We start from the raw sequence: 10866 nt of genomic DNA on the forward strand, positions 1-10866 counted from the left end.
ATTCCCTGCCCTGCCTAGAGGGTGAATTGTGACAGTACCCAACAGCATCCTAAACAAGAGCTGGTTAAAGAGAGGGTAAGTATGTCAGGACAAATTAATTCTTATATTTTATTCTGAAAAAACTTTTATTTTCATTCTTTGAGAATGGATTGGGTAGGGGAAAAAAGATGTTTAAATGAAAATAACCCCTTGTTCCACCAGCTATACTGATTCGGTACCTAAAATATGAAAGTAAAGTGCTTTTTGTCCATAACAGAAAATAAATTTGGAGTTTTCAGTTGAATATTTGTGCTAATAATTAAAAGGATGGATTTTTTTTAAGTCTTTTAGTAAAATTTCATGTTAATTGCAAAGTAATTTTTCTCTAAAATATTTTGATAGAAAATTGATGTAAATGAGAATTAAATCTTTCTATGCTGCTAGAAAATAACAATGATGGCACTGAAATTATAATCTACTGTGGAAAAGCAAGTTTAAGTCATGGGAGACAAGAACCTCAGTGGCTGTTTAGCTGAAAATCCTTAACATCCTCCCAAAGGCTCAATCTGAGTTGCATCCGATGTTCTACCTGCTTATGAGATCCAGATTTTAGTTGAGAAGATGGAGTTGTCTTGACCAACATTTCTGTGGTGTTGTGTTTCCAAGTTGTTACCCATTCCAGGAGATGCTAACATAGACAGACTGTGAAGGGCTTACACCTTTTAATACTTTTAATACTTTTAATACTTTGATGGTGTTCCATGAACTTTCACTGAGTTGTTTGTTTTTTTTTTTCACCTTGCATTAATGATAAACAGCAACCCAGTTAATTAATCCATGTATTTCATGGGCTGTCGATACTGAAGAAAGATAAGTTTTGGTCAGTACTTGCATCTAATTCTTGTTAACATTTGAACAACAAACCTGTGATGATGCTCTACTTCATTGATAGTGACTTACAAGTATGCACAGCTATGCTTAACTCTATTTCCAGGAATGAAATGCAAAATGAAAATGCTCTTAATCTAAGTACAGAAACAATGCTCTATTTACATTAGATACTTATAGCAATATTATTGATTATGTAATCCTAACTACCATTATTGATTCCAATAATTTGTTGGCATTTAAGTAAGCTCCTGCTGAAAACTCTTTGCACTCAATTTGTTTTTGAAAATATTTTAGAAAGCTGAACTAAAACTGAATAACAAACTCTGGGTCCTTAACTGACTATCCAGATTTGTGAGTTGCTATCTAAGTAGCTCTGCCTGAAAACAATTTTATGAAACAGCTTCCTGATAAAATTGTAATTTGACTATTTTCAAAATACTTAATCAATTGATTTTGAGAGAATGTACCATGAAAAAAGTAAAACCAAGACTGATTTATTCTTTAGTTAGTTTAATTTACTATCCTATTCAAATGCATTGAATATTATGCCATATTTAAAGATCTTAATATAACATAAAATACCAACGAAATATCTAAAATTATAACTGAAAACTAAGAATTTTTACAATTTGAAGTTGAGGGATTTTTATCTTGTTAGAATGATATTATTGGTATTAGAATAAAATAACACTAGATAGTTTGCCAAAATAAATTGCTTCAATAGGCATGTACTAAGGTTTTCTGAATTTTTATTTCATGATAATTTTCAGAATTTCTTCTCACCGTTTCAGTTAATTCAGAGGACAGAAAAAGGAAATTATTACTCAAAAAAAATGAATGGCACTGCAAAATAAAAAACCCTTTAAAACTATGAAAAAAGAAGTAGAAAAATCTTGGTCTCTGAGGTTGCACTTATATGCATGAGGACTGACATTTTTTATTATATTAACAAATCTGCATACATGCATATGTTAAATGAAAACAAGGATTTTGACATGACAATTAAAATATTCAAGGTTTCATCCTCTGTATTGCCTTAGCTTGTAGAGTGTATTTATCACTGTTGTGAGGACACATAATTTATACATTCTCTTCACTTGACCTGAGCCACTAAAGCAAGCGGATTACCATCAGTTCAAGTCAGTTTATACAAAGACCCTTTTCATTGACAATGCACTGCACCAGCACAATAACCTTACAAAGGCCCCACATAAAAGACTTTGTAGTGCATCTTTAGGATACTTTGTATAATTTTGATCTACTTCAGTATACTTTGCATACCTTCTCTCTGTTGATATTATTCGAGTTTTAAGTACAATGAACTTTGTATAAAACTACAGAGGAATGAGATAGGGAATTAAAGCAAAAAGGAAGAATCCCTTCAAGGCTTTCATTTGTGGTCAGTCACCACTGTACTCCCTCTCATTTCTTTTGAGATCTGTAGCCAAGCCAAGATCTACGGCCATCTGTTTTTAATCTCTATTCAGAATGATAGTCTGTGGATCAATGAACTTTAGCCATAGTCTATAGAGAAACTGCAAATCTTTTTGGGATAATTTCCAGAGGATAATAATATTCACAAGAGACTTCTTTCGCCTTCCTTATCTCCAACTACAGTTTTTCATAAAAGAATGGTATCATAGCTGCCTGTTCCAACAATTGCTTCTGTCATGATGCATTATTGCCAGCAAGCTAAACAATTGAAGTCATAAATCTTTGAGCTTTTAACTATGCTACCACTGCCCAAAGGAGATTTTGTGAGACTGCAGTGAGCTAAAGAGAGTCGAGTGACTAAATGCAAGAGAGTGAAATGGGACAGAAAAGCTTTCCTTCTAAAATACTGTTTGGATTTTCTTGCAAGAAAAACATAGCATGAAATAAAGTTCCTTGGCAAGTCTGAAATTAAACAGAGTGCACTTGTTTCAGTTAATGCCCAACAGACACTAATCATACTGACATCAAGGAGTAATTCTATTGGCTGTACATTATGTTGAGAAAAACATATTAGCAGAAGATAAGAACTACTGCATGCCCTCCTGGTGCCAATTTACTTGGCATCTTCAGAGAATAAAAGGCACAACCTCACGTGCTAAAGAGTGCTAATCTACCTGGCTATCACACAGTTCAGCCCCTTAGCACTCCCCTGCAGCCATCCTGCCAAAGTCAAAAAACACGTGAGTTTGTAAAGCCCTGAGAGGGGTCTGTAGTGCTGCTGTTTCTCCCCTCATACTGATGAAAAAAGTGGAGAGAGTATTTTGAACTGAGGGAGATAGAGGTTCTCCATTCCCAAAATGAGTTCACTATAATACTGATGGACAACACACTACCCTTCTTAGTTGGGTGAAATTGCCAGTCCCTAAAGGCTGCTCATTACCACTGTGCATTGCCATTCCTTGCAGAGAGGCGTGAGGGCATGACAAGTCAGCCTACCAAACTGTTACAAAGAAAAAAAAAAAAAAAAGCAGCAGTCCTTAACCTTTAACTGTCCCAGTGTGCTTTGTTATATCTTTCAGAAATCCATCTGAAATGAAACTGGCATAAATTCAGGAATACTTTCTTATCTGAGATGCAAACCTCCTATCCAATTGCATCACTGCACTTAAAAATTACATCCCTGTTGATGCGAAGACCCATCTTTTCAGATTATTTTTATAAATACCATGTAAGCTGCAGCATTCTCATTTCTCTTGAGAAAAAAATTAAGCTGGCCATTCTTTCAGATTCTTGCAACATTTTTTAAGTATGTTGAGATTCTGCATTTTAGATATGAACAGCTGAATTCTCCCCTTAGATACATAAAGCAATTCCCACTGAAATCAATTAAAGCTGTCTTGAAATCTCATAGACTACCCTAAGCTTTATATCCATTTATATCTTGGATGTAATTGGAGATATATCATGTGAATTGTCTAATGGAAAGATTAATTGTCCCCATTTCACTGTCTGGAAGGAGAGTTTGGATACTTGATATACAGCTTTTCACTTGCTGTAAATTTTCAGAACCACAGTTTCTTTGTAAACCTGCATTTGTATAAATTATTTCAATTTCACAGTGCTAATCCTCTTTTTTGTGATCTTCATATGGATTTCCTGCCAAGAAAGAAAGAACTGCGGGGAAAAAGATAATTTTTGACTGATCCTACTCTCATATAAAATAATTCTACTCTATAATATTATGGGGATCATTTTACAACAAAGCAGACTTTGTAAGAAAACAGCAAAGCTATGGTATTAACCTGGGAAATATTCACAAGGAGAATGACTACAGTGATGGAAATTCCAGTTGTTGCAGACTAGTGCTTACCCAGTCTAAGTCAATAGATTTTTGTACTGGACAGAATTTCACTCTGCTCAAGGAATGGGACTTCTCTATTGCCATTGGGATCTTTAGAGCATTTGGGGAAAAAGATGAAATGGAAATTCCTTGCATAATATAATTGCAAGAGTCCACAGAAACACTGGTAAGTGTGTTGGTGATTCTAAAACTACTTTTTAACTCCAAGCTGTCTCTAGTTTCCATTAAAAATAGTAAAGACTTCAAGCTTATGCAAAATATTCCAAGTTAATTGTAAAATATTTTTTCTGAAGAAATTTCTGAGATATTACTTTCATTGTTTTAATAGAAATGTTGTCTTGGTTTTCACAGGTTTAATTTAGATTGAAATAAAGTTAGGTTGGAGTGGAAAATCCACTTTTAAATACATATCTGGCTGGGAGATATAGACAGAATCTATCAGTAGCCCATCTAGATAGCCTGTGTGAAGTATCATCCTTGGGAATGGGAGTCTGAGGATAACAGATAGGCAGTGTCTGGAGCCAAGGATGGGGGAAGCTGCTTTTCTGTCTTGCTGTTGTTTCTACCACAGAGTTAGCTGGCTTTGGGTTTACATACAGAATTTCCTTCCTGATCATACTTTTAATAGAAGAGCCATAAATTTTAATTAAGAGGTAATCTGAATGAAACAGAATAGAGTAATAGTCTCCTGCTGTCAACAGGAAAGGCCTTTACTGAAATGAGATTTATCTTCAAAGCAGAAGATATCAATCATATGCTATTACAATAACAGTATGATTTCTTTTACCAGGTAACTGATGGTGAAGCAATGATTTTGACTGATGGATGTCAGTACATGGGAGAGGCAGTGGTTTAATGAGGTTAGTCCATAGCAGACCTCTGAATAGTTCAAATCATAATTGTCCCTTCTGGGGGCCAGAAAACTAGGGAAATTTTAGAAAACAGTGGATATTTCTTTCATAGAACAAATTTTCCACTTGAAATACTGTGATTAGTATACTTCCTAATTAATGAGTATGTATTTAATTACCGTAATTTTAAATTGTTTTAATATTTTCCTAGAAATAAAACTATTTCAGTAAGAAAGTATAATTAAGAATAAAAAATATTCTTTTACATTCACTTTCAGAGTTTTACCCAATATTCATGAAGTGTTTCTATGAACACAGAATGCACCTGTTGCAGTAACCCAGTTGTGGACAGTTGACTTCAACTGTCCACAAATTTCCTACTGGGATTTCTAGTTCCCCTCTCCTATGGGGATGAGAATATCAGTTATCTCTTAAGATTGGTGAGGAATTCTGTATCTGTGTTATATCTGTTCTACATCTGTTCTGTATCGTGTATCTGTGAGGTGTGGGCACACACTCTCCCTTCTGATCATCACAAGGGGTACAGCCCTGCCTGATCTTACTTGTAGCATCCATTTGAACCCTAAAAACATCCACAGTTCAAAAAACATCCAGAGTTGCCCCATGCTGGTGCAGAATCCATCACTTTCCCTTGTTGAACTTCATAGGGTTGGGGATTGCTCAGCCCTTTAATTTATTTAATTTATCTCTCTGTACAGCCTTCCTGCCTTGAAGGGAGTCAACATCTCCTCCCAGTTTTGTATCATAGGCAAACTTGCTTAGTATCCCTTCTAGTCCTGAGTTCAAGTCATTTACGAAGATGTTGAAGAGCACAGGGCCCAAGATGGAGGCCTGTGGAACCTCACTAATGACAAGTCACCAGTCTGATGTTGCCCTCTATGGTTGACCCTTGAGCTAATTGTTCACCCATCATATGATGTTTATCCAGTTGTGCTGGGCATTTTGTCCAGAAGGATCCCGTGAGGGACAGTACTGAAAGCTTCACTGAAATCCAAACAGATGACATCAACTGGCTTCCCCTGATCAACCAGGTAGGTTACCTGGCCATAAAAGGAAATCAAGTTGCATAAGCAGGACTTTCCTCTCTTAAAGCCGTGTGGGCTGTGACCAAAGAGAGTGTTGTCATTCAGGTGTTTTTCAATACCTCCCAGAATAAGCTTTTCTGTAACTTTACCAGGCACTGGATGAATCTGACAGGCCTGCAGTTTACAGGGTCCTCTTTCTTGCCTTTCTTGAAAATCAGGGCAATGTTTGCCAGCTTCAAGTCATCTGGGACCTCTCTGGATTCCCAATATTGTTCAAAAATCATCAAGAGAGGTTTCGTGATGACATCAGTGGGCTCTTTGAAGATTCTGGAATTAATCCCATCAGGACTCGTAAATTTTTAGGGATCCTGGTGGAACAGCAGATCCTGCAAAATTTTAGGTTCAACTGGGAGTTGATCATTCTCGCAGTTGTGGTCTTCCAGCTCAGGTCACTGCGACCCCCTTGGTCCATCATCCATGTTGAAGACAGAGGTAAAGAAAATGTTAAACACCTCTGCCTTGTCTCTGTCCCTGTTTGTGAGATGACCATCCTCATACTGTAACGGGCCAATGATATTTCTATACTGCCTGTTACCATTAATATGTCTGACAAAACTCTTTTTATTGTTCCTCACCAAACTCCACTTTGCTCACCGCATCCAATATGTTGACAAGTAGCAGATCAAGGAGGGCATCTTTCCAAGTGGGCTTCCTTATGACCTGTTCCACAGAGCTGTCATCCTGGTATTTTAGGAATCTTCTGGTCCAGGTTATACCAGATGTATGATACTTCCAGGTAATTTCTGGCAAATTGAAATCCCCCACAAAGGCAATGGCAGTTGACTTTGAAGTGTCCCTTAGTTCCTCAGAGAATAACTCATCAGCGTCAGCATCCTGGCTGGGAGGTCTATAGCAGACTCCCACAATGACAATGGCATTATTTGTTTGCCCCTTGATTCTTTCCCAGAGGCTCTCAACTGTGCCATTGCCAGCTGTGAGCTCCATACATTCTAGCTCTTCTATTACATACAGTGCCACCCCTCCAGCTCTTCTGCCCTGTCTATCCCTCCTGAAGAGCTTGTAACCATCTAAAAGGGCACTCCAGGCACAGGACTCATCCTATCAGGTTTCACTTATGCCAGTGAAGTCAAATTTCTGGGACTGGACCAAAGCTTCGAGCTCTCTTGTTTGTTCCTCATGCATGCAGCATGAGAGGTCTGGCACTGTCTGCCGAATGTAGATTCATGCTGTGGGTACCTAATGAAACAGTCCTGCTAACTCAGTTCTTGTATTCCCTAAACAAGTGAACAAGGACAAGAGGCTTTGAAGACCTCCAGAGGCAGATTTTTTTCTGGCAAGTTGAAGCATCTAATTAACCCTCTCTCTGGGGGCCTGCAGGGGAATCTAGAGTTTCCTATTGATTATACACAATACTGCTTTAGTCAGATGATTATGCCAAAGTTTAGATGCCCATCTTTGGTGAGCCTTCTGACCAAATATTGCCTCCCTTCTGCAGAGGAAGACAGGGACAGGGTGCATGAGCTGGATGGACTTTTTGCCTTCACCAGGCGTTTTCTTGGTTTACATCTTGCTCTCTGTGCCTGCTCTGGTATCAACCCCAGCAAGTGTGGGCTTCTGTCATTGGTAGCTTTGCTACTGAGGGGTATAGCAATGAACTGAAGCTTGGACATGAAAGGAGCTGGGAAGCAGATGAGAATGAATATGGGACTTGCCTTTTATTTTTAAACCTGTCTTTGCTGCCTTGCTCGGTAGGATTGAGCCATCCCGGTGTATCGGAGGTGCTGGGAGCGACATACATGACGTCTACCCTTGTTCGTCTCTGCGGGTTGCCCCGCAGCATCTGCAAGGATGCTGCTGCCTGCCATGAGGCTCGGGCAGCTGTTTGTGCAGTGGAATCAGCCCTGCCCAGCTCGTCCCACCCGCGGGGGAGAGGCAGGTGGGGCAGAGCTGTGTCCCAGAGTGCCAGGGCGGCCCTCTCCCCTGTCCTCGGCTCCCCCCTCGCTGTGGCCGGGGCAGCGGCGGAGCGGGGCGGCCCGGGCCCGGCTGCCTGGCAGATGCCCCGGCCCCGGGGGGAGACGGGCTCTGCGTGGGGCACAAGCTCTTCCTGGAGCCCTGTCCTTGCCGTCGCGACCGGCGCCACCGCTGCGGGGGAGACCCCCCCCGCTCCCCTCCCAGCCCCTCGCCGCTCCCGCTGCGGGCGCAGTTTGTCCTTCATTTGAATAAAACCACCATCAAAACCATTCGGTTGAGTCAGCTATTAAACCACTTAATTCCCGAATCCATACCATGGGTGATTTAGAAAGGACAATTAAAAAGGCGCGGAACAGTCTCTATGGCTTTTTATTGTGAGCTCCATCAGCCCGGAGTGCTGCCTGACATCCGCTTCGCTAATAAAAGCCTCGATACACAAATTGCAGTGGTGTTCTATAGGTGCCTGTTTGTTTCCCCTCCCCTGTCCCAGATTGTCAGAAAACGCTTTCCTGGATATAAATCTCATTTTATTTTATTTTATTTTATTTTATTTTATTTATTTTATTTTATTTTATTTTTTATTTTATTTTTACTTCAGAGTTAAGGCTAGACTACGAATGGTCATGGCATAACCAACAGAAAGAGAATGGCAATGAGACAATCACCCAGTGTGAGATCAGTCCTGACTTGCTGTGAGCTTAACATCCTTCTCCTGGGCAAAGTAAAGGAGCAGCAGGGCTTGGGAATGAGCCAGCTCCATCAGTGCTCTGCTCTTGTGCCAGCAATGCTGGAATATAACGCTCCTCAGGACTGGGACCAAGGGTCCAGTTTCACCTTTGCTAGTCAAAGGCAAAGAAGACAGGACTTATATCTGCAGTTAAAGTGGGCACAGTTCTGCTTTAATATCTATTAATTCTGGAGTAACAAAGCTAAGAGGAGAATGACTAAAACAAGAGTCACAGCAGGATTTTAATTTGAAGTTAATTTTTTGTTCTTATGTTTTCCTCCTGCCTGCTCAAAAACAAAATAATATTATGCTAATGTTCCTTATATAGACACTGAATGAAGCCTGCCTGTTTGCATCCTGCAGTATCTGAACACGAACCTGTCCCAGATTGTATGTTCTGTGACTCAATTATGTGCTGGTGGGTCAAACTGCTCTGTGAAAAGAGGTCTCCAATAGCTCCTGGGTTTAAAATAAACTAGCAAGAATCTGAAGTGTCAGGGATTTGGATTGAATTCAGCTTTGCTTTTAATTCAGAAAAATCTAGACTACCTCTCCCTGAAAACCTTCCCCTCTTTCACAGGGTAGTGGAGTGAGTGGGACTGCCTTGGCCCTCGCTGCCAGAGCAGAGCAGGGCATGGTGCTAGAGCAGCAGGAGTGGGAGCTGCCTCTTGTGCCTGGAGTGAATCTTAGCAGAGAGAAGTTCTTCGAAAAGACTTAGTCTAGTCCACAACAGAGATTCCTGACTGTGCTGTGTCCAGTATGTGGGCCTTTGTGAAAGCACTTTCTCTCTTACTCTTCTCCATGAAAATTTGACACCCCAGACAATTGACAAGGCAGTGCTTCTCACTGGATAGCATTAATGGAGTTTTTGTGTTTCCTTACAGTTTCTACAACTGTCTGGTTTTCTACTTCTCTCCCTTTTTCCGTTTCCTGTTGGCACTGCATCCTAAACTCCTAACCTCTTACACACATGCACTGTTTTTTTTCACTTGCTGGGGGAGGTGCTACACAATGAGATCCATGTAGTGAGAGTTCAATTGCTACATGTCGGAGCACGGCATATGCTAGCCAGTTTTCTCACCCACACCCCTCTCCGTGGGATTTCTCAGCACATTTGCTTCCCAGCTCCTGCACTCAACATGTGCTGCAAAGTGTAGTGGAATATCCGGGTCTGAGGCCCTGCAGTGTACAGGAGGACTCTATCTGACTTGTATTAATATTGCTGCCAGTGAAATCTGTGGCATTTTGATTGCTTTGGAGCTCCAGTGCTGAATTGCGTTTCTCTCTACTTACCCATATGACTCTCCTTTCAGCTTTTTGTCTTCACATGAAAGAGAGGGCAAAAAAAAAAAAAATCTTTTGATGTTTTTGAGAATATTGCAAGATATTCTCATGAAAACACCATTTCATTTGCTCAGGCGCTTGTTCATACAGGCTTTCATGACTTCCAGGATTGACTATTTTAATTTGTTCCTGGTGGTGTTCCAGATTGTTTGCTAAACTGGCTGCAGATGGTTTTGAATGTTGCTGCTGCCAGAATTGTTACTAGGACTTGATCTACAGATCATATTTCTCCAGTCTCACGTTCCCTCTACCCTGGTGCCTGTTAAGCAGCATATGGCCTTAAAATTCTTTACAGACTTATAAAGCTTGCACTGGCCCTGATTCTTTTTACCTTCCTGACCTTATAAAGCTTTAGACTTTGACTTAGGCTCATGGCTTATCTGATGTAATGGCCACTGACAGTTCAGAGCCAGCATCCAAAAAACAGGGTCAATTATGGCTTTGGGTTTTGCTCCTTGTCATACTTTTCTTTCAGTGAAGGAAGTGGGTTTATTTTTTGCTTCTATTGCTTAGTATTCAAATTATTATTCCAAACTTTACACTAAGCTTTTCCACATAGATTCATACACAGACATAGATATACACGAAGTCAACATATAAACAGTATGTTGCTCCTTTAAAATTCAAAAGTACAAACAAAAGCAGTTTGGTTCCCAGCTGATGTACAAGAGAAGTGGTCTAATAAATTCTGGAGAACCACTTTCTGACGACACTGAGTGAAGAGGGAGAGCATCTTGTATG

At 40.0% G+C, this 10866-nt stretch overlaps 1 long non-coding RNA gene across 1 annotated transcript in view; it reads left to right on the forward strand.

Annotated features, from left to right (window-relative positions):
• Positions 1-8876: 8876 nt before the first annotated feature.
• Positions 8877-10866, forward strand: part of LOC114061747 — an 11379-nt gene continuing 9389 nt past the window's right edge. The window contains exon 1 of the long non-coding RNA XR_003572198.1: positions 8877-9033. This is a non-coding gene — a long non-coding RNA (uncharacterized LOC114061747). The remainder of the gene's footprint in view (positions 9034-10866) is intronic.

The sequence above is a fragment of the Empidonax traillii genome, unplaced genomic scaffold (assembly GCF_003031625.1).
Source record: "Empidonax traillii isolate 1590-97213 ecotype Southwest subspecies unplaced genomic scaffold, ASM303162v1 scaffold355:size2308892, whole genome shotgun sequence".
Lineage (NCBI taxonomy): Eukaryota > Metazoa > Chordata > Aves > Passeriformes > Tyrannidae > Empidonax > Empidonax traillii.